At 38.3% G+C, this 14,627-nt stretch overlaps 1 protein-coding gene and 1 long non-coding RNA gene across 3 annotated transcripts in view; one reads left to right on the top strand and one right to left on the bottom strand.

Moving 5' to 3' along the window:
* The window catches only part of bmf2 (BCL2 modifying factor 2), a 28,320-nt gene extending 19,568 nt beyond the window's left edge, over positions 1–8,752 (bottom strand). Inside the window, exon 1 of one of the 2 annotated variants that reach the window (XM_015350920.2) lies at positions 8,619–8,752. The gene's annotated coding sequence lies outside the window, so the exon portion shown is untranslated. The remainder of the gene's footprint in view (positions 1–8,618) is intronic. The other variant, XM_015350919.2, reaches the window with a different exon arrangement.
* Positions 5,794–10,694, top strand: LOC107077811 (uncharacterized). Its single transcript, XR_001478805.2, has 2 exons — positions 5,794–6,308; positions 10,365–10,694. It is a non-coding gene; the product is annotated as an uncharacterized lncRNA (long non-coding RNA).
* The last annotated feature ends 3,933 nt before the right edge of the window (positions 10,695–14,627 follow it).

Below are 14,627 nucleotides of genomic sequence, written 5' to 3' on the forward strand. Positions count from 1 at the left end.
ATTTTTTCTTTAAACTCTACACTTGTCAATCCCATCATTAAGACAAGGCTAAAGAAAGAGTAATCTTTTCTAATTATACTGCTTGCAGACAATTCTCAATTTTATTTCTTAATGGTTTTAAATAGGTATATAGCTGCTTAGATCCCTCTACTGAGAAGATACAGAATAAACAGTATGAATCAATGATTTCTAAATAGCCTTCATTAGCTTAAACTTTACTTCACTAGAAGTAAATTTCCTTTCCATAAAACTGCACAAAGGTTTGCTTTACTAGACGTCAAGAAGGATGCTAGTCTTGCATGAGTATTGCCAATTAGTAGATGGTACATACTACAACAAGGAACATACTCTGATATGAGAATCTCAAGGTTGTTTGTCCCTCCAACCCTCAGAAAAACAGACACAGCAAAAAAAAAAACCAGAAAACTATAAAGGTCAAGCAGTTGAATTTCCACTGGCACATATGCAAATCAGGAACACAGAACACGATACCAACTGTGCACGCACAACAGCAGTGCACTGCTGCACTGACACAATCAAGCACCTCGTCTGCCTCTTCTGAAACAAATTCCATTCGCGTGGTTTCCAAGCATTTGCAGTATCATTGCAAATAAGTAGCAAACCACCTAACTATCCCCAGATGAAGTCTTTTTCGCTCAGCAATTATGCAAACTCAACAGATATCTCTTCAGCACAACCTCGTTTAGGCAAAACCACATACCTGCTGGGTAAGAGCCAAAGAATAAGTTAAAGCTGTATTAATTTCTGGAACTAAGTACCCAATAACATGTTTGCTACAATTACAGTAAACCGCTTTAAAGTGCTTCCCAATTTGCAGCAAACTTAAGTTCAGTAGATGAAACGTAGCTTTGTAAATGCATTCCCACAATGTAAATATTTTCTGGCCTCCTTGTGGAGGTCTGTGTATGTAACTGTACTACCCAGGGAATTGTGCTGTTTGTGAAAGGCTTTAAGCCAAGAGAATACTATGTACTATTAAAATGTTAGGTCTGTTATACTTTACGGACAATAACATACAAGCCAACAAAAACATATAAATCAATCATCTGAACTTCTCAGGAATAGATAATAAAGTATAATGTTTGTACAGCTACACCAACACATCCATTCAGAACTAACATTACCACTACTCAATTTATCAGACTCAAACTCAACTACAATTGAAGACTCCTTTCACTTTTTAAGCAGGAGTCTCACTTAAACTATGCTTCATTTTGCAGTCCACACACTCAGGCGGAGACAAATACTGTACATCTGACAAAGAGTCACAAAGTGACTAAATCATTAATAATGAAAATGCATGCTTAGATGTTGTGTTTTAAGTCATGGCACTCCTAAAAATTGAAACACTCTGCATATTATGCCAGCTAAAATTTAAAAACCAAGGCATTTACAGCTTTTCTTCAATTTTTCACTTCCTGGAGACTATTTTTAAAAATAGAATAATAAAAGGCAAAACTACGGATTTTCAGAGCAGCACAGGCTATGTTCTGTTCTGATTTAGATAAATAGCAGAGTTTGTCACAGCAATGAAACCACAATGTTGGCTGCGGTCAGGCTGCTCATTTACTAAATTTATCGAAGTGGAAGCTTGGCAGGGAAAGGCGTGAATGTTGTCTCTATTTCCCTTGTTGCCTGAGCCACTTACCAACTTTTCGTATGTGCATATTTAAAAATGGGCTATCATCCTGAAAATTGCTCTAAACTAAACCCACCTAAAGGGAACTGAAGTACTTAGTACTTAGTTCACATTTTCAATAAACATCTGATTAGAGACCAAGATGTTTCACAAAAGTTTATTTGGAAAATATAAGAGGATAGGGAAAACACCAACTGAAAATATATTTTTGCTTATTAATGGTATCAGTTCCTTTGAGCCTGGAGACGAATGCGAGCTCGAATCTAAAGTAGGCCCTACTTTAACTACTAGATCCAATGTAATAACATATCAACACAATATAATGTTGGGCCAGCTCAGGTACGGTTATATCCAGGAAAAGATATTCCTCTGTGGCTGCACTTGGAACTTATTTCACTTTTTATCTCTGGGATGTCCTCCTGTTGTTTATGGCTCACTCTGCCCAAATATAAGCATCTCACACTGGTAGATACTTTATGAGACAGCTAGGGCTTAATCCTTCAGGGGCCATGCTTAGACTCTATAGCAGTCTAAGAGATACACTGCTTAATTACAACCTACAAAATACCATTACACTTACCATAGCACTCTACATTTATTTGACTAAATGGAAACAAATCTGGAGCAGATGTGAAGCAAAACTCAGCACTTTTTGTTCATCAGCTGTAAATTAAACAGTAAGTATTTGTCTAAGCATAGGCCAGAGCTATTTTTTGCAATGTTCTGGCTCTGCAAAGAAAAAAAGAACTTCCTTGTTTGCCACTGACTTCCACTGATCTACTTTTCATCAAGAATACTTAAGAGATGATCTTAGAGAACCTCGAATAACGTGCAGAAAACATTTGAATTAAAAGGACTGCATGCAAAGAGAATTATGAGATCTACTAAACTAAAAAAAATGTTGTTTTGTTTACAAATTTTGTAAATGCACATTCTCCAGATTGATACCTATAAAGTTTGGACTTAACTGGCTAAACAGGTTTTCAAACAGTAACAGTAACAATTTGTGGTACAGGACAAGAGGTGTCAGGTAGTCATTTTGGTTTGTACAGAAACCCCATTTCACCATGCTGTAATTGTACTGCCACTAGAATGATACCTACTATGTCTGGAGTTAACTTAATAAACAGTTTCCGTTAGTTGCAGCTTGTGTTACAGTCCCTACTCAAGCAAGCGATGACCTAATGCAAACGTAAACTGTATCACTACAACCTACTGTATGTGGTGCAAAGCCAAAAGCAGGTTGGGGTGTTGGTGAAATGTAATTAATTAAATAAAATGTAATAATGTAATTAAATCAGTGCAACAGTATACAGAATGCCCTTGTCTGGCAGCACTATTTTTGCAGTCACTGTGTAACTGCATTGAAGAATGATACCTGCCAAGTGGTGGAGGTAATCCACCAAACATTTTTTGTGATGCATGCTGTGCCAAACAGGTGATGATCTATTAAGGACGACTGAGCCTGTGAAATGCAAGTCTGAAGCATTTTGAATGTTGTCAAAACTCAACAGGTTTCAATCAGTACATTAGATACCAAAATGGCAGATTATGGCCACTTAACTGCCATTTTATTCATTAAATTTAATGTGTACCATTCTAGCTCATATGGAAAATGTGGGATTCTTGAATAAATCATGCTTAGAATTGGCCAAACCGTTTTAAAATGGAGCAATTTGTATTAGAGCAGTTGATGGACAGATATAGGAAAACTGGCAAGCTGCAATCAAACAGCTTTAGCTATCTAAAATTATCCAAGTGTTAATTTCTTAGTAGCTAACCAAACAGTATTTTTGCAAACAAAATAGCACTAGGCCATCTTTATTTGTTCTGGAACACCAGTGCATTATATAGGCTAATCTCACAAACAGTTTATGATCGGCTGTGGGCATAATCTCAAAACAACTTCTGTACCCGGCATCCTGGCCAAATTTTCCACTACCTGTTACCAATCATGGCCTTCATGAACTGGCTTCATCACTCTGTTCTCCTCCTCACTGATAGGTGATATGTGGTGAGTGTACTGGCAGCACACTGGTGATGGTGGAGGGGAGTCCCCATTACCTGTAAAGAGCTTTGAGTGGAGTGTCCAGAGAAGTGCTATATAAGTATAAGGAATTATTGTTGTTATTGTCATTGTTATTGTTATTATTATTATGATGATGATGTATGAAGGAGCTGTCAGCTGCCCAGTTACATTTCAGTCAATGCAACAAGCCGCCATTTTGGCTGATGCAGAACCTCAGTTTCTGCCACAAACTGAATGTTTTTTTTCCCCCAGTACACCTGACCAAGTATAAGGTTTCTTGGCTGTCTGATCTGTCAGTAAGACAGATTAAAAACAGGGGACAAACCAAATCTTATGATCACTCTAGGCTTTCACTGCTTGTAATAATTAACAGATTGATTGAACTAAGCTCAGATGCTGGACAATATTAGTCTTTGCTCTGTCAGCGCCAGCATGGACTTCCTAGTTTACTATGCTTCCCTAGCAAACTCTGAATTAGGTCCAAGAATACAGCTGAAAATTTAGCATTTCAGAATGTGTGCAACATCTCCTTCTTTACAGTAGTGACGTGAAAATAACCATTTGCAATTATGAGCAGTAGTACTCTTACACATTTCAAAAGCAGCAAAACCAAAGCACTGACTCATGAAGACAGAAAGGAGAGACTTTTGTTAAGATGCTCGAGATGATTCTGGTATTTGTTGGTAGTGTCTTTGAAGGACTAGTAATAGGAAAGTAGCAATGCAAAGCTGCAGTGTTAAAATAAGGCAGCTTTGTTAGCCTATTTCATAACACAATGCACTTTGTGGGATACAGACACTTAATGGAGGGAAATCTACCCTCTTTCCCTGTTATTCTCAAACACCACAAACAAAGGGAGTGCATAGCACCCTCTGCTGCATGAGCTCCTGCTGTACTTCTTTACCATGTGCACTTCGCTGATCGTCATGATCATGTCAGAGATGACCCACATTTCATAGAAATTAAGACAGCCATGGATTCCAATATGACAGCATGGTGTCCTAATAATTTCCCCTGGAAAAAAAAACTGCAAAAGATTATGAAACTTCCAGCACTGAGCATTTGAGCGTATTATAGACAAGAGCCATAAAGTACACCACAAGGCAAACAGATCTGAAGTACCAGTAGTCATGGGGTTAAACATGTATGATTGTTTTATGAATGCTCCAGTGATTTGTTCTACCAACGCTGCTTTATCATGATACAAATTAATAAAATCACACAGAGTCTGATTTTTAAACACTAGAAATCCCAATTACCTCATTCTCTCTGCAACACAGGTTAAAATGCACTTCTTGTCTTATTTTCACTGTGGACAATTGCAAGCATTTTGTTGTTTGATATTTAAATATGATCAAAAAGCACTGCATTTTACTTAGCCTCGTATTATAGCATGGCTTTATTCATTTAAAGAAAACCAGAATGTTAATTTAAAACTAAGTAAAATTGTCATCATTTTTTCACAATCATATTCAGTGCAATATACAGTCACTTGTGCACTACAGCTCAGAACTTCCTCTTTCTAACATGTGACTAATCTAATTATTTTCTCCACATGCGAGGAAATGATGAACATGATAACCACTCATATTTGAGGATGGCACTACAGAGGTTCATGTCAGTACACATTAAAATTCACAGTTGTGGTTTATTGCAGGTTTAATATTGCCCTGATAATCCATTGAAAAATGAAACTTTCATTGACAAATATATTCCTTATTTACCTGTTGTCTCGATGTACATATACTGGCAAATATCTGGACAATATCCAATACATCTGCAAATACCAAAGGTAACTAACATACAAAAGGTGCAGTTCATGTGAACAGCAACAAATGAAACGTTTACAAAAAACGTCCTTCTTTTTCCTGAATCAATATAATAATACCTCACCTAACTAGTCTGGTGTGGATTTTCACTACAGTTTTGAACGACTGGTTGCTTTCAAGGGGAAAGGGTATTCTGGTAGATTTTTTGGTTTAGTTTCTATATTGCCATTATTTAGGACCCAGAGGAAACATCTGAAATGGAAAGATATGACTCACTCAACACATAAAGGATGTTGCATCATTTTCTACTACTTCATATCCCCGAATCTCCCGCATAATCCAGCAACTTCAAAAACTATAATTACACTTTTTTAAACAAAACATTTTAATTCCACGCTGAACACGAAAGGCGGTGACACTTCACTGAACAGGGGTTTGGCTTTATTTTTGAAGAGCACAGGCCAAAATACTTTTTTTTTATTTTCCAAGGGGTACAAACCTGGCAAATGTCACTCCAATCTTTCTTGGGTTTTGTCCTAATTAATAAACGTTTTGGAACGGAGCTACTGCGCTTCGATTAATATGAGAGTTGGCTTGAAAGCGTACACTTGTTAATGGTTCTCTTACACACACTACATACAAAAAGAAACGATCAAGAAGATACAAACTGTAAGTCTTGTAATTTTTTTAATGCAGCCTTTCTTTAATTCAGTAACATTGTATTGCAATGCAATCCGTGCCACATTTTATACAAACGTGAAAAACCTCTCAGACAGAGGGCGGTAGTTCTTCCGCGAATGACTATGAAGGAAAAATGCACGGTAGGGCGAGATCGCTTCTGCGGGTAAAGGTAGGTTTGTGTTGTGTTGAAGTACCTGATCATTTTTATAAAAAAATCTATACGTGATATTAATAATATGTTTGACGTTCCATAGCTCATAATGTTCTTTGAATTAAATCACGGAGGTACATACCTTATTCCCTTGACTTAGCAAAAAACAGCTATAAAAAGCCTTGCACAATGTAAACGTAGAGGTTTTTGTTACTAGAATTCAAAAGTAATCTCCCGCTGCGTTACACGATAGAAATACTGAACATTTACCAAAAATATTTAAACCTCGATCACGGTCCGATTGCTTTTAACTATGTATTTCAAAATACTTTCATCTTTGCAAAAAACAAATCCTTTGCTATGGAGGCTTAGTTACTTAGTATTGCACCGATATTCCATGCACGCTGAAGTTTATGCTATATTTTATGAGTTTGAAGAAAAAAAAGACTGTAGAGGGGCGCAACTGACGGAAATCTACTTAATCAGCGCTGGGGATTATTTCAGCCTGACTGCACACAGTGGTGTAAAAGAACTTACACCGTCCGTTCAAATTCGCGTTGAAGAACAGTAAACATTCAATATACTAAATCGTTCTTACAGTACTTCCACGCGTGATAAAATATTGTATCTGCAGCCTTATCCAAGCACTCCAAAAGGACAAAAAGCCATCCGTAATTTCGATTTGTCGTTCAAACGTCTAGTATTAACAATCTCGCTGATGGAGGTTTTTAAACTTTAGTAACAATGCTTTGTCCTGCTAAAGCTAAGAATCCGCGACGTGGTCGGCGTCTCGCCTGAAACTTAAAAGGTCTGCAGAACAGACTGTGTTGTTAAAATAAAATACTATAAAAGCAAAAGAACAATTTGTTTCTATGCAAATGTCGGCTCTTTAAAATTGAGCCAATTTTAAATTCGACCAATATAGATCACATAACTGCACAGGGAAGAAAAAACGTGTACAGAGTTCAGTTAAAACTGTGTTAGCAGCTAAGATGATCTTCAGAGTCTACTACAGTGCATATCCCGTGTAGTAAATTACAGTATGCAAGATCCAAATAGATTCACCCATCTAGGGACACCCTAATATCGGGGCAGATTGACACCATGTTAAAATGGATACCAAACATTTAAACGATCTTTTCTTAAAATGTCAGTGATTTACGTACCATTTAACACATTATATTAATGTTAAATTCACTATAATATTTAAAGCAAAAAACTGGATAACACAAATCTGTAAAAAACATTTAATATGACCTTATGCACAAGAAAATACATCCCGGATGCAGTCGCGTAACCAGAAAAAGGATTGCTTTAGGTTTACTTCTTTCGTTTCCTATCTTGGAAACTAAATTGTCAAATGCTTGCTGTTACAGTGTTGCGTTCGACTATGTGGAGCAAAACAAAACAAGCGACCAGCTACCGTTTACGCAGCTCGGGTCAGTCAAATGAAAAATTGGTGGTTTGCACAACTTCAATGAAGGATATTGTCACCGTGTTAAAGGCAGTTTTCTGACTGACTAACCCTGTTGCTGCTAGGCTTGGCTCCGTTCGTATCACTGCCCTGCGACTCTGGAGAGCTGCGCTTGCCTTGACAAATCCCGGAAGCTACAGCAAAAAACCAAAACAGAAACACCAAGCGCGTCTCCCGTCCCCTCCAGCCAGTAGCTCCAGCCAGTAGCAAAGTTTAAAAGGCGGCGACTGTCCAGTCACCTTATTTGACTTAACCCAGATCCTCCGTCTCCTAGTAGTCCAGTTAAATCCAAGAAAGATGACGAAATGTTTCTGGACCGTAAAAGCCCAAACTGACCTTATGTCACGAATTGTATTAAAATTGAGATCTCGCAGGAACAACCTTAAAATATCTGTCTACGACAATATATTTGACTATAGTCGCTCCCAATTCCATTTTTATATATATATACTACAAACATGTTTGACAGTGATGGAAGAGGAGTTTTAAAACTTAAGACTGTAGTTTCCTTACCGTCGCATCTGTGTTAACTAGTAAACGCTCATACTTCGTTACCTTTGGTGCCTGTGCTGGCTGCTAAGTTGTTATAAAATGTTTTTTGAGACTTCTCAGCGTGTTAACAGTCCCACGTATCGCAAAAGGATGAAGAAGACAATATTATCATCTCGTGTATTTATGTTTTTTTTTTCGTGCCATGATATTGAGACTGACAACAGTGATTCCAGAAACCGGTGTTTTTATGGCTGCTGTGAATCTTTGATGCGCATATTAATACGCATAAAATAATTGCATCCACATCGCACATGGTAGAGATAAAGCCAGCTGCTCTTTACAGATAATGGCATATTACCCACCGCCAGTTGCTCTGTCTTTCCTAGCTTGTATCTTCCCTGTTGATGTTGAGGGTTTTTTTTCTGCCACCGCCGAAAAATAAATCTTGTCCTTATCCCTCCACGACAACGTTCATTGTGGTAGGCATTCAGCAACAAGCCGATTTAATTTTGTTAGACGTCAGCGCAAATTATTCCTCCCCCTGGATCGACGTCATTCAGAGAAGTAAATACAATGTCTTAAAGCTGCGGTACCGCATTTCTTTTACCTTTTTTGAACTGAACTTATATTTTTGTTCGATGGCCAGCAAACAACAATTCAGTTAGCGTTATAAATAATGGATTGCTTTTCTAAATGCAACAGTTTCCCTAGAACCTTATTATAATAAGTCTAGTTAACTTGTAAGAAGTTCCCTATGCAAAAAATAGCTGATATTATAAACATAATAAAACTAATTTACGTTTGACGTCATTTACGGTCATTTATACTTTTCCCGTTGTTTCTAAGATGGGGTTGCATATTTTTAGGGGCACTATTCGAGTAATTATTGCCTTTGCAGTTATTGCTCTTATTACGGTTAAAATAATTGCATTATGTAGAATAGTTGTTTTGTTAATCTCTTTTTAATAACGAGGAACGGGTAATGGGGACGAGTGGTATCACTTTCTGTGTAAGCATCGCTGTATTACATACAGCAGTCCGCCACAAACCTCCAGCTTGGCGCTTGTGTAACTAAGCAGTGCTGTATCTTTAAGACTGTCAAGAATATTGTCATCCCGCGCCAATCACGGTTTGTTTTGGTCCTGCCTCTCCATGTCGTACTTTGACACGTGGCTGGGAAATTCCCCAAAGAGCAGCGTTTCCTGCAGACCAAGGGGAGGTAACTTATTTTTGCCGCGCTTTGCTCATGTGTTACATAGGAAAAGAAAAAAAACAGTTTAAAGACAGGGCAGCTTCGACAGCTTGCCGCTTAGCTTTAATTGATAATGATGATGAAAATGGCTATGTACGAAGTGATTCATTTTGGTCTGAGAGTGAAGCTAATGGGAACAAAGAACCGACTTTTGGTTGTGAATTCAGGGGGAATTTGGTATACAGTTCTCAACAAATTGTACAATTACTAACCGAAGCTAAAATTTCCGATTTTAGTAGGCTGGGTGAAGGCTGAGATACCCTTAAGTTACACTAGTGCAAAAACTGAGTTTTGCTGAAGTTTTGTCTTGTCTTCAAAACATGTTTCAGAGACTTACTGTTTTTCTTTCATTTTACTGTGATCAAAAGTTTTATTTATGCGATTTATTTTTGTGTATTCTGTTTTGTTTTATTACAAAACAATATTATGGAAACAACTGCCACAACTACAGTTATTCATCATTCTACAGTTGTAAACTACTAATACTACTGTTTCTTTATAGCGCAACTGCTTGTGCTGTCTTATACTGTCTTTATCTTATTAATGGAGTGCTCAGAAGTGGGGAAGACACACTAGTTTTTTTTTAAATCTTGTTAATTAACTTTAAAAGCAAAGGGTGGCCCTGATGTGCAACAGGATGTGCTTACTGCCAAAGGGAAACTTTCAGTCACTCTGCACGTTTCTGAAGGTTCATTGTGAACATGAGAAATTAATAGAATATGAAAGTTCTCCTGTGTCCGGTATGTATTGAGAATCATTCATGTTTGTAACACATTTTCACACTAGTGTTTATTTCAAAGCCTGTTCATATACAAATGACTAATTTCTATTTTTTTCTTTTCCTTCTTTCTTTCAGATTTGGGATTTTGACATGCTCAAGATATTCAGTTTCAGATAACCAGAAAAGCCACTGATGGGGTAACAAGTTCACATATCACCCATAATGTTTTAACTGAGAGAGCAGATCAATTTATAGAACTGACCTGGTGGAAAAACTGTGGATTTTTTTTTTCTTCTAATAGACATCCCAAATGTCATCTTCACAATGCAGTTTCAGTAAAATGAAGTATATTACGTATATTAAAAGTGCCTTTGAATTCATTTGCCCAAAGCTCTCTGCAGTTATATTCAGTGGTTACAGTATGATACATAAGAAATTGTGAAAATAAATGTTACTCCTGCCTTATCTGTGGTGCAGTCTTTTTTTCAAAACAAAAGATTTATTTATTCCTGTCAGTTTGGCATCCTCTCATTTATTTAAAAAAAACAATACTACACTTCTAGCTTTGACTTTAGCATGTCTTCAGTTTTTTGTGCTGAAAGATAAATTGGTGAGTGGGGGAATCACATTAACAAACTCTTCTGTCATCAATCCAGAATTACAGAATAAAACATGTCTGAATTCGTTTGTTTTGATTTATGTACATTCTATAATGAGCAACATTAAAAACACAATAAATGTGAATTGGAACCTATAGTATTCACTATGTCCTTGGTGTTTCTCAATAAATATGGGAATATCCCAAATTGTCCCAAGGAATGTTTCTAAAAGGGAACATTTTTTTTTATCTTGTTGATAAGCATACTAAGTATTATAGGGGATATACTGGCAACAAAATGGTTTATCTCAGCGGCTATCTCATAGTAGCTTCTGCCTTGAATGCAGGATGACTCTGAGGACAGGAGATTGGATATTCTTATTCAGGACTCCCTGTTGTGAAGTTGAATTTTCCTAAAGACTGCTATGGGTTTGGGCTGGGCTGGAAGTCAGCAGGGGGTCCTTTATCTCTCTGGAGATGGCTAAGATGTCGGCTGCATGTGTCTGGTGCTAGATTTTGTCTGCCAGGTGCAGGAAATAGTAAACTTTACTGTTCTACTTTGGATTAGCGAGTCACTGTGAGGCTGCTGATTCGAAAGGAATAAGTTGGTTAAATTCATGGGTTTTCTTACGAGCACAGAAAAAATCTAATAGTTTGTACTTTTCACAGTGAGTAATTTCACTGAGGGAAATGTGACATTCAAGCATTTTGGGTGCTTGAAAGGAATTCTGGGAGGCTCTGTGGCACAGTGGTTAGCATTACTTTGCAATGCTGGGGCCCTGGTTCAGTTCTGTACCTGGAGTGCTATCTGTGTAGAGTTTGTATGTTCTCCCCATGATAGCATGCATTTCTTCCAGGTGCTTCGGTTTCCTGTGTCTGCGTGTGACCTGTGATGGTGTAACGAACAGTTCTTTCCGGACCCTATGCGGACGACACAATCCGACGAAGTGGGGGAACACTGGGGAAACGTCATGCAGGAAAACGGGGCTGAAGACAGGGGGGCGTGTCCAAGGTGCGCTGGTGCACGGGGGAGGTGTGGCCGAGGCGAACAATCCAAGAGTAATCCTTAGGGAATATCCAAAAACACACGAGTAAGTCCAAAACCAGAAGATCCATCAGAACAAGATAAAAACCACGAAGACCGGGTCGGAACCGGCGGACAGGGACAAGGAACAGGGGTTAAAACCTTAACGGGACCAGGCGCTTCCTGGTCCCGGACTCGCACGATATGGAAATCAGATGCAGAGCCCGGAAGAGCGTCAGCGCCTGGCTTTTAAGGTGGGCAGGGAATAGGGAGCAGGTGCATGGAATAAAGTCTTGAGTGATAGGGCTGGAGCACCCTTAAGGAGGGGGAACTAATATCGTGACAGTACGCCCCTCCTTTTCAGGGCGGCTCCGAAGCCCTAAGAAAAAAAAAAGGGGGAGAGAAAAAAAGACTGATGGAATCCGGGCTGCCAGGGTGCCGTCCGCGGGGTCCAGGTGTAGGCTCTGCATTCTGTAACGAACAGTTCTTTCCGGACCCTATGCGGACGACACAATCCGACGAAGTGGGGGAACACTGGGGAAACGTCATGCAGGAAAACGGGGCTGAAGACAGGGGGGCGTGTCCAAGGTGCGCTGGTGCACGGGGGAGGTGTGGCCGAGGCGAACAATCCCAAAGAGTAATCCATAGAGTATCCAAAACACGAAGGTAAGTCCAAAACCAGGAGATCCATCAGAACTCGGAATTAAAACCACGAAGGCCGGGTCGGAACCGGCGGACGGGGAACAGGAACGGGAACGGAGGTTAAAACCTTAACGGGACCAGGCGCTTCCTGGTCCCGGACTCGCACGATATGGAAATCAGATGCAGAGCCCGGAAGAGCGTCAGCGCCTGGCTTTTAAGGTGGGCAGGGAATAGGGAGCAGGTGCATGGAATAAAGTCTTGAGTGATAGGGCTGGAGCACCCTTAAGGAGGGGGAACTAATATCGTGACAGATGGACTGTCCAGGCTGTATACTGCCTTTTTGCTGGGATAGATTGCAGTTTCCCTTTGACACCATACTTTATCAATCAGCTAGGAAATAAATGGATGGCTGGAATGGAGTTCTGGAAGTCTGGTATAATATGGCAAAAAATATTTCCTTTTATTATGCTGTTGACAATACTTTACAGTTCTTTTTCTTGTACAGGGAAAGAACAACAAATTATCAGTCATTGTACCCACTGAATCATTCCTACCTATTGGGCTTCTCTTTTATTTCACAAACACATTTTACTAAGGAGGGGTACTGTCGGATCATTTCAAAGGGGTCTCTTCTATGCATGTTAGTTTAATACAAGAATTATGCTACAGAGTTTTGCATTAGCTTTACTGAGGCAGTGCAAAAGCAAATGAGTTCAGCGTTGTTTTCATGCTTATTCGGGTGGAAAGATTCAGCAGAACTCAGTGCCACAATTCTGTCTAAATTTGCCCTTGGGGTTGGCATTGTAAACACAAGTACTTTATGACACTTTTTTAAAGGTAAAAATCAAGGACCACTGTTGTTTTTGCCAAAGTACAGTAAATTACAAATCGAACAGTTGTAATTGCATTACATTAGATTTCAAAGTTGACTAATCCTACTTACCAAGAAGAAGATGTATGTGTTAATGCAGCTAAAATAAAATAAGAAGGACTGCTTTTCTGAAATAATTATCATTCTTGAGTTCGGGTGCCTTGGTAGAAATGTGGTTAGTCAAAATGGTAAGTAGTGTCTGTTACAAAATTGAGGCCAAGAGCCCGGGGTAATCGGTTCTAGTAAAGGTTGTTCTGATAAAAACTAAAAGACTTCTGAAGAGATTAAGCCTTGTCAATAATTTCCTGTGAACTAATCAGCTCATGAGAAAGTAATTGTGAAATTAAGCCCACTATTCAAATATTTTGGTACACTTTATGTGCTCATTAACTTGTTTATTGTCCATAAGCACAACTTCTTTAAAGCAGTATAAGAATAACTTTGGCAAACAGAGCAAATATTTTTGAAAGAATGTGATAATAGTGTGACATTTGTCAGAAATCATCGGCAGTCCAGTTTGCTTTATATAAGATAAAAAATATATGGTAAATTATGATTACCATGTAAAATATGGTAAATTATGGATTCACTCACTGGTTAAAATTTTAGGAACACCCACAAATATTGAAAACATCGACTCAGGCGATGTGTCTCTGGGAGGACCTTCTCTGGTCAGGATGACCATGTATTTATAGAAATACTTTTTTGCAATTAGAAATGTCACAGATTCCGATTGGTTAGCTCTATCAAATGAATATAGTGGAAATATACTGTATACAGTATGTGCTGCGTGCTTGGCATTAACTCACCGACTATGTAAATCAGTGAACACCACAGCATCCTACATTTCCACCGCCCATGCATTTAACTAATATCAGACTAGCTGGAAATCTGATCATCAATGTTATCTCTTATCTTCTCATTTTAGCATTAAGAACTACATTAATTAAGAACTACATAATAAGTAGAAAATGTGTTTGACTTTACAGAGAGCAAAATGAAAATAAATGTTGATAAATTAAAAAAATACATTTCTGAGACTGCTTGTACTATACTGAAGATGAATGCACAAGTTCAAACAAATGATTTGTTTCATTCAGAAATGGGCTTAAGTTATTTTTTTCTGCAAACATAGATTAATTTACATTTATGTTTCAATAATCCACTTTCAGTCATGTGGTTAATATAGAACAAGTAATAGGTTTATTCCATGCTGAAGAAAGGAACACAAAGGAACACAATGTTTCAGCTGTAGAGCCTTCT

The sequence above is a fragment of the Lepisosteus oculatus genome, chromosome 8 (assembly GCF_040954835.1).
Source record: "Lepisosteus oculatus isolate fLepOcu1 chromosome 8, fLepOcu1.hap2, whole genome shotgun sequence".
In the NCBI taxonomy this organism is placed as follows: Eukaryota; Metazoa; Chordata; class Actinopteri; order Semionotiformes; family Lepisosteidae; genus Lepisosteus; species Lepisosteus oculatus.